The 12645-nt window shown below is 39.0% G+C and overlaps 1 pseudogene; it reads left to right on the top strand.

Moving 5' to 3' along the window:
* Positions 1–6288: 6288 nt before the first annotated feature.
* On the top strand, positions 6289–7699 carry LOC101356892 (eukaryotic translation initiation factor 2 subunit 3 pseudogene; annotated as a pseudogene).
* Positions 7700–12645: the final 4946 nt, after the last annotated feature.

Here is a 12645-nt window from a genome sequence, read left to right as displayed (position 1 = left end):
TATTCGTCGCCAACACCACAATTCAAAGGCGTCAATTCTTCTTCGGTCTTCCTTATTCATTGTCCAGCTTTCCCATGCATATGAGGCGATTGAAAATACCATGGCTTGGGTCAGGTGCACCTTAGTCTTCAAGGTGACATCTTTGCTTTTCAAAACTTTAAAGAGGTCTTTTGCAGCAGATTTGCCCAAAGCAATGCGACTTTTGATTTCTTGACTGCTGCTTCCATGGGTGTTGATTGTGGATCCAACTAAAATGAAATCCTTGACAATTTCAATCTTTTCTCTGTTTATCATGATGTTGCGTATTGGTCCAGTTGTGAGGATTTTTGTTTTCTTTATATTGAGGTGTAATCCATCCTGAAGGCTGTGGTCTTTGATCTTCAACAGTAAGTGCTTCAAGCCTTCTTCACTTTCAGCAAGCAAGGTTGTGTCATCTGCATAACGAAGATTGTTAATGAGTCTTCCTCCAATCCTGATGCCCTGTTCTTCTTCATATAGTCCAGCTTCTCGGATTATTTGCTCAGCATATAATATATAATATACACATACCTCTACAGTAGAAATTTCAAAAAGCCTTGCCATTTTGCCAAAAGCCATAGAAATCTCTAAAACTGTTTTTTTTTTTAAATAATATTTTATTGTGTTTTCAGTGAAGGTTTTCATAGCAGTTTAGGCTCCCATTCAACTATTTCTACACAAATCATTCAGTGACATTGGTTAGATTTTCACAATTCGTCAACAGTCTCAATATTTCCATTCTGGTTGTTCCATTTTCATTAATTTAGTTTCTCTGCCCCCTTACATTCTTATCTTTGTTTTAAAGTAATTGTTGACCTTTTGGTCTCATATAGATGATTTTTTTAAAGAAGCACAGTACTCATGGGTGATATTCTTTATTTTGTGAGCCAATCTGCTATTTAGCTAAAAAGTGACCTCAGGGGCAAGTTTTGGTTCAAGGTTTAAAGAGAGCAACAGTTTTGGGGAGTCCTCCAATCTCAACCTGTCCAGTAAGTCTAGTTTTTATGTTTTTTTTTTTTAAAGAAATCTGAGGTTCTGTTCTACATTTTTTCTCCCATGCTATCAGGGTCCATCTATTGTGGCTCTAATCAGAACAGCTGATAGTGGTAGCCGGAAACCATCTAGTTCTTCGGGTCTCAGGGTAGATGAGACCATGGTTTGTGCAGACTATTAGTCCTGTAGACTCTTTCTTCTTTGAGTCTTTGGTTTCTTCCTTTCTGTTTTGCTCTGGATGAGTAGAGATCAATAGCTGTATCGTAGATAAAATTCTGGGTTTTTAAATAACGTTTTCTTTTTGAATTTTTATGTGCTGGAATAATTTTGGTGGAAAGAAAACTAATGGCTTAACAATGTGTGGAAAGGTGGATCCCATTATTAACCTGTTTAACTCTTTTAAGGACATAAGTTTAATCCTGGATTAAGTTTTAAAAATCACCTTTACACAAGATCAGTGAAAATGACAGAGTAGGGAACTTCAAATCTTCATGATTTTGAATTTGGCAATGAATTCTTAGATATTATACCAAAAGCACAAGCAACAATAAAAACAAAAAAACAGATAAATTGGACTCTGTCAAAATTAAAAACTTTTGGCCATCAAAGAACACTATCGAGAAAGTGAAAAGAAAACCTACAGAATGGGAGAAAATATTGGCAAGCCATGTATCTAATAAGGGTCTGTTTTTGTTGCTAGTTTTCCCATTGAGTCAGCTCCGACTCATGGCAACCCCACGTACAACAGACCAAAACAGTACCGAGTCCTGCACCATCACTGGTTGGTAGGCTCAATTCCACTGTTGTGGCCACTGTGTATTTTGAGTGCCTTCCAACCTAGGGAGGCTAATCTTCTAGCACTATATTGGATAATATTCTGCTAGTGATGCATACAAGGTTTTTATCAGCTAATTTTCAAATCTAGGAAAATTGGAAATCATCAAAAACGAAACGGAACACATAAACGTCGATATTCTAGGCATTAGTGAGCTGAAATGGACTGGTATTGGCCATTTTGAATCGGACAGTCATGGTCTACTACGCTGGGAATGACAACTTGAAGAAGAATGGCATTGCATTCATTGTCAAAAAGAACATTTCAAGATCTATCTTGAAGTACAACGCTGTCAGTGATAGGATAATATCCATACGCCTACAAGGAAGACCAGCTAATACGACTATTATTCAAATTTACGCACCAACCACTAAGGCCAAAGATGAAGAAACTGAAGATTTTTACCAACTTCTTCAGTCTGAAATTGATCAAACATGCAATCAGGATACACTGATAATTACTGGTGACTGGAATGTGAAAGTTGGAAACAAAGAAGAAGGATCGGTAGTTGGAAAATATGGCCTTGGTGATAGAAACAATGCCAGTGACCACATGATAGAATTTTGCAAGACCAATAACTTCTTCACTGCGAATACCTTTTTTCAACAACATAAACGGCGACCATACATATGGACCTCACCAGATGGAATACACAGGAATCAAATCAACTACATCTATGAAAAGAGACGATGGTAAAGCTCAACAGTAACAGTCAGAACAAGGCCAGGGGCCAAATGTGGAACAGACCATCAATTGCTCATATGCAAGTTCAAGGTGAAATTGAAGAAAATGAGAACAAGTCCACGAGAGCCAAAGTACGACCTTGAGTATATCCCACCTGACTTTAGAGACCATCTCAGGAACAGATTTGACACGTTGAACACTAATGACCGAAGACCAGACGAGTTGTGGAAGGACATCATACATGAAGAAAGCAAGAGGTCATTAAAAAGACAGGAAAGAAAGATCAAAATGGATGTCAGAAGAGACTCTGAAACTTACTCTTGAACGTCGAGTAGCTAAAGCAAAAGGAAGAAATGATGAAGTAAAAGAACTGAAGAGAACATTTCAAAGGGCAGCTCAAGAAGACAAAGTAAAGTTATTAGAATGACATGTGTAAAGAGCTGGAGATAGAAAACCAAAAGGGAAGAACACGCTCGGCATTCCTCAAGGTGAAAGAACTGAAGAAAAAATTCAAGCCTCGAGTTGCGATAGTGAAGGATTCTAAGGGGAAAATATTAAATGATGCAGGAAGCATCAAAAGAAGATGGAAGGAATACACAGAGTCATTATACCAAAAAGAATTGGTCGACCTTCAATCATTTTAAGAGGTACCATATGATCAGGAACCGATGGCACTGAAGGAAGAAGTCCAAGTTGCACTGAAGGCATTGGCGAAAACAAGGCTCCAGGAATTGACGGAATATCAATTGAGATGTTTCAACAAACAGATGCGGCACTGGAAGTGCTCACTTGTCTAGGCCAAGAAATTTGGAAGACAGCTACCTGGCCAACCGACTGGAAGAGATCCGTATTTATGCCTATTCCCAAGAAAGGCGATCCAACCGAATGTGAAAATTATCGAACAGTGTCATTAATATAACACACAAGTAAAATTTTGCTAAAGATCATTCAAAAGCGGCTGCAGCAGTATGTCGACAGGGAACTGCCAGAAATTCAGGCCGGATTCAGAAGAGGACGTGGAATCAGGGATATCACTGCTGATGTCAGATGGATCGTGGCTGAGAGCAGAAAATACCAGAAAGATGTTTACCTGTGTTTTATTGACTATGCAAAGGCATTCCACTGTGTGAATCATGACAAATTATGGATCACATGTTGAAGAATGGGAATTCCAGAACACTTAATTGTGCTCATGAGGTACCTGTGCCTAGATCAAGAGGCAGTTGTTCAAACATAACAAGACGATACTGATTTGAAGTCAGGAAAGGTATGTGTCAGGGTTGTATCCTTTCACCATACTTATTCAATTTGTATGCTAAGCAAATAATCTGAGAAGCTGGACTATATGCAGGAGAACCAGGCATAGGACCCAGCAACACACAAGACACCACAGTACGACAAACTGACGGGGGTGAGCTAAGGGTCAGTATCCAGAATAGGAGCTGCTCTAGTGGCCCAGTGGTTAAGCATTTGGCTGCTAATGAAAAGGTGGGTGGTTCAAACCTGCCAGCCACTCCGTGGAAGAAAGATGTGGCAGTCTGCTTCCATAAAGGTTTACAGCCTTGGAAACCTTATGGGGCAGTTCTATAGTTCCTATAGGGTCGCTATGAGTCAGAATTGACTCTATGGCAGTGGGTTTGTTTTTGGTTTTATCCAGAATATACAAACTCTTAGAGCCCTGGTGGCATAGTCGTTAAGAGCTTGGCTGCTAACCAAAAGGTCACAGTTTGAATCCACCAGCTGTTCCTTGGAAACTCTACGGAGTGGTTCTACTCTGTCCTATAGTGTCGCCATGAGTAGGAATCGACTCAACAGCAACAGGCTTATACAAACTCTTACAACTCAACAACAAAAAGACAACCCAATTACAAAAATAGGCAAAGGACTTGAATAGACATTTCTTCAGAGGATATGCAAATGGCCAACAAGCACATGAAAAGATGCTTAATGACATCAGTCACTAAAGAAATGCAAATCAAAACCACAATGAAATACCACATCACACCCACTAGGATGGCTGTAATAATAGGAAAAGGAAAATAACAATTGTTGGCAAAGACGTGGAGAAACTGGAATCTTCAAATATTGCTGCTGGGAATGTAAAATGGTGCAGCCACCATGGAAAATTGTTTAGCAGTTCCTCAATAAGTTAATCTCAGCTTGTGGAGACCCTTTGCGTGCAGAGTAGAACTGGGCTTCATAGGGTTTCCAAGACTGTGAACTTTCCGGGACAGATTACCAGACCTTTCTTCTGAGACACCTCTGGGTGGGTTCAAACCACCAACCTTTCAGTTAGTTGTTGTTATGGATTGAATTGTGTCCCCTAAAAATATGTGTCAACTTGGTCAGGCCATGATTCCCAGTATTGTGTGGTTGTCCATCATTTTGTCATCTGATGTGATTTTCCTATGTGTTGTAAATCCTACCTCTATGATGTTAATGAGGTGGGATTAGCAGCAGAGGCAGGACTCAAGCTACAAGATTAGGTTGTGTCTTAAGTCAATTTATTTTGAGATATAAAAGAGAGAAGTGAGCTGAGAGAAGGGGGTACCCCATACCACCAAGAAGTAGTGCCAGGAGCAGAGCATGTCCTTTGAACCCGGGGTCCCTGTGCTGAGAAGCTCCTAGTCCAGGAGAAGATAAATGACAAAGACCTTCCTCTAGAGCCATTAGCGAGAGAAAGCCTTCCCCTGGAGATGACACCCTAAATTTGGATTTCTAGCCTACTAGACTGTGAGAGAATAAACTTCTGTTTGTTGAAGTCATCCACTTACGGTATTTCTGTTATAGCAGCACTAGATGACTAAGACAGTTGTCAAGTGCTTAACCAACTGCACCACCCAGGGGTTCCCAAATTAAACACAGTAGTACCATATTACCTGGAATTCCACTCCTAGGATATACCCAAAAGAATTGAAAACAGTGTTCAAACAAAACCTTGTACACGAATGTTCGTAGCAGCACTATTCATAATAGCAAAAAGGTGGAAACAACCTATAAGTCCATCAAAAGATGAAAGGATAAAATTTGATATATCCATGGAGTTATCACTCAGCACTAAAAAAGGAATGAAGTACTGATACATGCTACAACATGAACGAACCTTAGAAACATTATGCTAAGTCACACACATAATGTATGATTGCACTTGTATTAAATATCCAGAAAATAGGCAAATCCATACAGACAGAAAGCAAATTAGTGATCTCCAGGGGCTGGAGGGAGGGGGGAATGAGTGACTGCTTGATGTGTACAGGGTCTCCTTTGGGGGTGAAAAAAATATTCTGGAACTAGGTAGTGGTGATAGTGGTGTACTAAATGCCATTGAACTGTACAAATTAAAATAGTTAATATGGTTAATTTTATGTTAGCGAATTTTACCTCAATTAAAAAAAAAAGATTCCAGTGATTTTCTTTGTTTCCTGGAATTAGTTATATAATCTTTTGAGAAAAGTTTTCCAGCTGTTGACTGGTATAGGTGCATTCAGATACAAGGGGAGGTATTAGGGACGTTTATTTCACAATAAAAAATGGATTAGGCAAGATGGGTATCAACTGATAAAAGTAAGGATAGCCCATAAACTGACAACCAATCAGGCCTGGAGTGTTAATTCAAACACAAACTTAAAAAGTCATAAAGCTTCTAATTTTTTTTTTTTTTTACTTTTTAACTTCTTTTATTGTACTTTAGGTGAAAGTTTACAGTTCAACTTAATTTATCATACAAAAATTTATACACATACTGTTCTCTGGGCAAGATGGCAGGGGGCGAAGCTGGAGTGACTCTGGGGCAGCCACATCTTTCTTGCCAGGATCTCACCACCTTGGATGTTACCAAGTTGACACCACTTTCACAGGAAGTCGTCAGCAGACAAGCCACAATTAACATAGGTACAATTGGTCATGTAGCTCATGGGAAATCTACAGTTGTAAAAGCTATTTCTGGAGTTCACAACGTCAGTTTCAAAAATGAACTAGAAAGAAATATTACAATGAAACTTGGATATGCTAATGCTAAGATTTATAAACTTGATGACCCTAGTTGTCCTCGGCCAGAATGTTATAGATCCTGTGGAAGCAGTATGCCCTGTGAGTTTCCTACAGACATTCCAGGGACCAAAGGGAACTTCAAATTATTCAGACATACTTCCTCTGTTGACTGTCCCAGCCACGATATTTTGATGGCTATGATGCTGAACGGTGCAGCAGTGATGGATGCAGCTCTTCTGTTGATAGCTGGTAATGATTTCTTGTCCTCAACCTCAGACTTCTGAATACCTGGCTGCTACAGAAATCATGAAATTGAAGCATATTTTGATTCTACAAAATAATATTAATTTGGTAAAAGAAACTCAGGCTAAGGAACAGTATGAACAGATCTTGCATTTGTACAAGGTACAGTAGCAGAAGGAGCTATTATTCTGATTTCTGCTCAGCTGAAGTACAATACTGAAGTTGTCTATGAGTACATAGTAAAGAAAATTCCAGTACCTCCAAGAGACTTTACTTCAGCACCCTGACTTATTAGGTCCTTCGATGTCAACAAGCCTGGCTGTGAGGTTGATTACCTTAAGAGGGGTGTTGCTGGTGGTAGTATTCTAAAAGGAGTATTAAAGGTGGGCCAGGAGATAGAAGTCAGATCTAGTTATCGTTCCCAAAGATAGTGAAGGAAAACTCATGTGTAAGCCAATCTTTTCCAAAATTCTGTCACTTTTTGCAGAACATAAGAATCTTCAGTATGCTGCTCCAGGGGGTCTTATTGGAGTTGGAACAAAAACTGACCTGACTTTGTGCCGGGCTGACAGAATGGTGGGGCAGGTACTTGGTGCAGGTGGAGCTTTACCTGAGAACTTCACAAAATTAGAAATTTCCTATTTCCTACTCAGACAGCTTCTAGGTGTACGCACTGAAGGAGACAAGAAAGCAGCAAAGGTGCAAAAGCTGTCTAAGAATGAACAGCTCATGGTGAACGTACGATCCCTGTCAACAGGAGAAAGAGTTAGTGCAGTAAAGGCTGATTTGGGCAAAATCGTTTTGACTAATCCTGTGTGTACACAAGTAGGAGAAAAAACTGTCCTTAGCCAAAGAGTTGAGAAACACTGGTGCTTAATTCGTTGGGGTCAGATAAGAAGAGGAGTGACAATCAAGCCAACAGTAGATGATGACTGAAGACTCCCAGTTAAATAATACATTTGGATGAAGTTGGAATTTTTCTTAACAACCTAGGGGTATATTTTCAAAGCAATACCAGGGGATTAATTTCACAGTAGCAGCAGTAAGGTTATTCTCGTTTTTTGGTGATGAAAATGTAACCTCTAGTACTAAAATGGGGTCTACAATAAATGTAAAAATTGGCTTAATGTTGGATTGATTCTATATTATAGCAGAAATTAATCATTCCCAAATAATGTCTAATTTACACATCGATGCAGGTTTGAAATCAAATTGTTTGCTACAGCCAGCCTTTGCAGTAGTACACGTGCCACTGAACCTGTTTGGAATAAAGTTTTAATTCTTAAAAAAAAAAAATTATACACATATTGTTATGTGACACTAGTTGCAATCCCTATAATGTAACAGCACGCTCCCCCCTTTTCCACCCCGGTTTTCCTGTCTCCCTCCAACCAGCTCCTGTCCCTTCCAGCCTTCTCATCCTGCCTCCGGAGAGGAGCCGCCCATTTGGTCTCTTGTATCTGCTTGAACTAAGAAGCACACTCTTCACGAGTATTATTTTATGTTTTATAGTCCAGTCTAACCTTTGTCTGAAAAGTTGGCTTCGGGAATGGTTTCAGTTCTGGGCTAACAGAGAGTCCGGGGGCCATGTCTTCTGGGGTCCCTCCAGTCTCAGTCAGACCATTAAGTCGGGTCTTTTTACTAGAATTTGAGTTCTGCACCCTACTTTTCCCCTGCTCCGTCAAGGACTCTCTGTTTTGTTCCCTGTCAGGGCGGTCATTGCTGGTAGCTGGGTACCATCTAGTTGTTTGGGTCTCAGGCTGATGGAGTCTGTGGTTTATGTGGCCCTTTCTGTGTCTTAGGCTAATATTTTCCTTCTGTCTTTGGTGTTCTTCATTCTCCTTTGCTCCAGGTGTACCTGAGATGACTGCTCGCTAGCTTTTAAGACCCCAGATGCCACTCACCAAAGTGGGATGCAGAACATTTTCTTAATAAGCTTTGTTATGCCAATTGACCTAGATTTTCCCTGAAACCAGACCCCTGCCCCTGCTACTCTGTCCCTCAAAGTGTTTGGTTGTGTTCAGAATGTTCTTAGCTTTTGGTTTAGTCCAGTTGTGCTGACTTCTCCAGTATTGTGTGTCGTCCTTCCCTTCACCTAAGATTATTCTTGTCTACTATCTAGTTAGCGAATACTCCTCTCCCTCCCTCCTCACCCTTGTAACGATCAAAGAATGTTTTCTTCTGTGTTTAAACTTTTTCTTGAGTTCTTATAATAGTGGTCTTATACAATATTTGTCCTTCTGTGACTGACTAAATTCACTCAGCATAATGACCTCCAGCTTCCTCCATGTTATGTTTCACAGCTTCATCGTTGTTCTTTATTGTTGTGTAGTATTCCATTGTGCACATATACCATAATTTGTTTATCCATTCGTCCATTGATGGGCATCTAGGTTGTTTCCATCTTTTTGCTATTGTGAACAGGGCTGCAATGAACATGGATGTGCATATCTCTATTCGTGTGATGGCTTTTATTTCTCTAGGATATATTTCAAGGAGCAGGATTGCTATTTCTAGCTTTTTAAGGAGGCACCAAATTGATTTCCAAAGTGGCTGTACCATTTTACATTCCCACCAACAGTGTATAAGTGTTCCAGTCTCTCCACAACCTCTCCAACATTTATTATTTTGTGTTTTTTGAATCAATGCTAGCCTTGTTGGGGTGAGATGGTATCTCATTGTAGTTTTGATTTGCATTTCTCTAATGGCTAATGATCGTGAGCATTTCCTCATGTACCTGTGAGCTGCCGGAATGTCTTCTTTGGTGAAGTGTCTGTTCATATCCTTTCCCCATTTTTTAATTGAGTTATTGGTCTTTTTGTTGTTGAGGTGTTGTAGTATCTTGTAGATTTTAGAGATTAGACTCTTATCGGATATGTCGTAGCTAAAAAATTTTTTCCCAATCTGTAGGTTGTTTTTTTACTTTTGGTGAAGTCTTTTGATGAACGTAAGTGTTTGATTTTTAGGCGTTCCAGTTACCTAGTTTCTCTTATGGTGTTTGTGCATTGTTACTTATGGTTTGTATTCTGTTTATGCCATGTACTAGGGATCCTAGCGTTGTCCCTATTTTTTCTTCCATGATCTTTATCGTTTTAGATTTTATATTTAGGTCTTTGATCCATTTTGAGTTAGTTTTTGTACATGGTGTGAGGTTGTGTCTTGTTTCATTTTTTTGCAGATGGATATCTAGTTATGCCAGCACCATTTGTTAAAGAAACTGTCTTTTCCCCAATTAACGGACTTTGCACCTTTGTCAAATATCAGCTGCTCACAGGTGGATGAATTTATGTCTGGATTCTCAATTCTGTTCCATTGCTCTATGTATCTGTTGTTGTACCAGTGCCAGGCTGTTTTGACTACCGTGGTGGTATAATAGGTTCTAAAATCAGGTAATGCGAGGCCTCCTACTTTGTTCTTCTCCTTCTTCAGCAATGCTTTACTTATCCGGGGCCTCTTCCTTTTTCATATGAAATTGGTGATTTGTTTCTCCATCTCGTTAAAAAATGTTGCTGGAGTTTGGATCAGGATTTCATTGTATCTGTAGGTCGCTTTGGGTAGAAGTGACATTTTCACAATGTTGAGTCCTCCTATCCATGAGCATGGTTATGTTTTTCCACTTATGTAAGTCTCTTTTGGTTTCTTGCAGTAGTATCTTGTAGTTTTCTTTGCATAGATCTTTTATGTCTCTGGTTAGGTTTATTCCTAAGTATTTTATCTTCTTGGGGGCTATTGTAAATGGTATTGATTTGGTGATTTCCTCTTCGAAGTTCTCTTTGTTGGTGTAGAGGAATCCAACTGATTTTTGTACGTTTATTTTGTATCCTGATACTTTTCTGAAATCTTCTGTTAGTTCCAGTAGTTTTCTTGTGGATTCTTTGGGAGTTTTCTGTGTGTAAGATAATATCATCTGCAAATAGGGATACTTTTACTTCTTCCTTACCAATCTGGATGTGCTTTATTTCTTTTTCTTGCCTTATTGCTCTGGCTAGGACCTCCAGCACAATGTTGAATAAGAGTGGTGATAAAGGGCATCCTTGTCTACTTAAGCCTCTAATTTGACTTTTAAAATACATAATTTTTTTGCAGTTGAATTTTATTCATCAGCTCTACATCCAATCCCCCCATAGAAAGTCAAGAGACAGTCTCCTCTAAACCACTCTTTCAGGCTGGGTGGAACAAAAAGGGACCTTCTGTTCCATCACTCCCATCAAAAGGAATCGTAAGATTCATTTCAACTTGTGGCATGTCTCACGCCAATACAATGTGTTCATGAATTTAAATGGGTACAAAAACCTGTGTTCGATTATTTACTTTCTTGATACAGCAATTTTTGGTATCCTTCTTCCTATCATTGAGAAAAATAAAATAAATGGTACCCTACGAAAGCTGAAGCCTTTCTAAAATTTGCTTATAAAGCATGTCTAAAATTGAGCATTTAAGAACTTTACTGTCTTTGTTAAAATAGAGTAATAATGACTTTGAATCGAAGGAAGAAACACTAGGGTGAACAAATGAGTCTTGGAGGCTAAGTGCCTGTTTATTACAAATGAAAACAATTGCTCTCTTGAAACTGTTTTATATAGACATGTCTCTTTTATGAAATCATCAACATCATATGCAGTAGTCCAAATAGTATAATCCCAGGCAAAAACAACCAACCCATAGAATGCAAACAAACACCTTTGTGACTACTACTGAAAATAATCAAAACCAATTTCCTGGTCAACCATAGCAACCACTTTTTCTCAGACATAAACCATATAATTAAACTACTGATTTTCCATTTATTTTCCTGGACTTATGTTTTAAAATAAATTTAGTTCTTATAGAAAATATGTTAAATGTAACAGTTTCTGAAACTATCTGATCTAATCAAATTACGAGCCCTAGAAATCTAGCTCAGTTATGAGCTTAGATGGAGAAAATGTACGTTCCAAGACTGGCTTGTGCTCATTTTCAGAATGGCTGCACTATGCCAGTGGAGCAGTGCAACGTGGTCAGCTGCCTTGGGAACAGAATTGATAGCTGCAACTCGGCTCAAACTGTTACATAGGCTAGTTCCTTTTCCCCCTGATGCCTGGGTAAACGTAAACCAGTCTCAAAAGCTTAAGTATCTATAGATTCCCAGTGCTGGCTGACTCTTTGGACTAGAACAGTCTCACATAGTATTTAAACACGGTTTCTCAATTTTCAAAGACCGGATCAGGAAAAGGTTGTCAGGTTCAAAATTGTAGCTGAATTTCTCAGTCCTTTGCTGTAAAAAAATTTTTCTTTTGCTACCAAGCCATAAAGTTAAAAAGAAATAAAATCCAAAAGAAAGGATCTAGTTATCAAGTGAAAATAATTCCTGGGAAGACTACTGTGGCAAAAAGGGCAAGAAGCATCATTCCTATGTTACAAAATGCCTTAAAAAGCACATAACCCTGAAAGTGAGGTTGGAAAACCAAATTCAAATATGAATTGTATATACTAACACAGAAAAGAGAGGTAGAACAAGTTACAAAAGACAGACAATTAATAAAGTTGTTCTTCAGCATTGGAAGACATTAGGTTTTCTTCCATTTCAGTAGAATTCCTCTGTCACCCTGGGCTGCTGGAGTTTACATTACAGTTGTTCTTACCAAATGGAGGTTGGCCCAGAATGAAGGAGTGGTAGGGGAGAGGGAGTGTGTCAAAGAAAAGTCACTTTGAAATTTAAACTATTGCCCAGAAAAGTGACTGCGTGCTTCCGTGACTTTCTCCAGAGCCTGCACATTTATTTAAATGCCTATATTCAGCTCAGAATCAGTGGACTCCAACATTAATACATTATCAGGTGACCCAGAAAGCTTTCATGGTATTAAAACTAGTAATATATGTGAACCTGAGAAAATAAAGTACAT

This window comes from Trichechus manatus, unplaced genomic scaffold, assembly GCF_000243295.1.
Source record: "Trichechus manatus latirostris isolate Lorelei unplaced genomic scaffold, TriManLat1.0 scaffold00079, whole genome shotgun sequence".
Lineage (NCBI taxonomy): Eukaryota > Metazoa > Chordata > Mammalia > Sirenia > Trichechidae > Trichechus > Trichechus manatus.
Note: the sequence above shows the minus strand (reverse complement) of the source record. Positions and strands in the feature narration are given on the sequence as shown.